Here is a 1,600-nt window from a genome sequence, read left to right as displayed (position 1 = left end):
TTCGGGGGGGGGTCCTCTAAATCCCCCGCACCGGATGTAGCCGCCCCGCAACGGGGGGGGGGGGGGGGGGAAGGGTTTTATTATAAACTGTGGAGCACTACCCAGCACACTGACTAGCCAGGGTGGGAGCTGAGAGGAAGAGGCCACTCAGACCTTCACCCCGGGGGCCACTGACGGAAGGAACAGGGTCTTGGAGAGATCAGCCCCCTAAAACCCCCTCCTGGAGAAAGCAGGCTGGGCATGGCTGCCAGGCTGTCCTCACTGCTGGTGCAGAGGGTGTGGCCTTTGTGGCCACAGCCCTAGGCTTGGGACTCGGTGAGGGTGGGGCAGTCCCTGCAGGTCTTGGAAGGAACGCCGGGACTTCCAGGACTTCCGTGAAAGGTGCGGCTGGCAAGGTCGCTCTGGGCGGCCCGCCAAGCTGCGTCAGACCCCAGCCTCGCTCAGCTCTGCAGGCTCCCCTGCGCCCGCTCTGGGGTCCAAGGACAAGTTCAGGCCCAAGCTCATCTGTTGACTCACTGTGTGCCTGGGCGCGGAGAGTCTAGTAGTTATAGACGGAGCCACTGACCATCTGCTCTGCCTCCGTAAGCCTCACACCTGCACCCTCCACAACAGGGAGGAGCATGGCCCGGGGAAGTCCATTTTAGCAGATTCCCTCAAGGACAGTCCGGCTCCGGCGTGTTGCTGAAGGCCACTGTGACTCCATGACCCATCTCACCGCAGGGTGGCTTCCTTCCTTCCCTCGGCCGTCAGCGCTGGCAAGGCCATGAACTGACTGTCCAGGGGGTGGACACACAGGGCCAAGCCCATGCCCCAAAGGCCTGCCCCTCCATCACGCCAGGCAGCTCCACCTCCCAGGCTACAAACCCCCACCCCACCCCAACCTCCCCACCCAGGCCACGGCCCTCCCACCTGCAGACTCTCCTGCCCACAGACCAAAAACTGTCTCCAAAACAAATCTATGCTAATGAGCTGCTGCAGGGCTGGCCGCACATCTGCTCAGCAGAAGTCCTACTGCAGACCTCACCAGCACCCCTGCCCATTCTGCAGCCACCGACCCTAGGGGCTGGGGGTGGGGAGAAAGAGCCAGACTCGGTCTAAAACCTCACGTCAAAAGAATGAGGATATATCCGTGGCTAATGTAGACCACCTACTTCCCCCCTCCACCCCTCCAACAGGGCAGGCCCAGCAGAAAGAGGTCCAGCTTGCAGGGGCTGGGGGGGAGAGGGGCAAGGGTCGCCAAGGAAATGCTCCTCTCGTCTTTTCTTTGGCCCCAACTACAGGCAAACCACACCCAAGCAGTCCCAGCATCATGGTTTCCACAGTAACAAAGGGTGAGGGGCTCCAAATTGCTTCCCCACCGCCCTCCCCCACCAGCGCCCAGCCTTTGGCCTCCAGCCCTGACCTCTGTTTTCCTGGGGTTCCCGTAGTTACAGGCTGGTGTCCTCCAGCTGGGCGAGGGCCTCAGAAAGCCTGAAAATGTGCCCTTCTCCTCCGATGCCTGCCAAGCCCCCTTTACTGCGGCTTGTAAAAGATCAGAATCGCCCCGCCCAGGGAGCGGGGCGGGCAGGTGGCCGGCGGCACGGCCGGCCCCGTTGTCCAG

The 1,600-nt window shown here is 62.4% G+C and overlaps 1 protein-coding gene and 1 long non-coding RNA gene across 2 annotated transcripts in view; both read right to left on the bottom strand.

The window, feature by feature from the left end:
- The window catches only part of LOC121022212 (uncharacterized), a 10,373-nt gene extending 9,006 nt beyond the window's left edge, over positions 1 to 1,367 (bottom strand). Inside the window, exon 1 of the long non-coding RNA XR_005786860.1 lies at positions 1,321 to 1,367. This is a non-coding gene — a long non-coding RNA (uncharacterized LOC121022212). The remainder of the gene's footprint in view (positions 1 to 1,320) is intronic.
- NBL1 (NBL1, DAN family BMP antagonist) overlaps positions 1 to 1,510 on the bottom strand; it is a 10,516-nt gene extending 9,006 nt beyond the window's left edge. Inside the window, exon 1 of the mRNA XM_040463178.1 lies at positions 1,403 to 1,510. The gene's annotated coding sequence lies outside the window, so the exon portion shown is untranslated. The remainder of the gene's footprint in view (positions 1 to 1,402) is intronic.
- Positions 1,511 to 1,600: the final 90 nt, after the last annotated feature.

This window comes from Herpailurus yagouaroundi, unplaced genomic scaffold (assembly GCF_014898765.1).
Source record: "Herpailurus yagouaroundi ecotype Mexico unplaced genomic scaffold, PumYag 77, whole genome shotgun sequence".
Taxonomy (NCBI): Eukaryota; Metazoa; Chordata; class Mammalia; order Carnivora; family Felidae; genus Herpailurus; species Herpailurus yagouaroundi.
The sequence above is the reverse complement of the archived record's forward strand: the minus strand, read 5'-3'. Positions and strand labels throughout refer to the sequence as shown.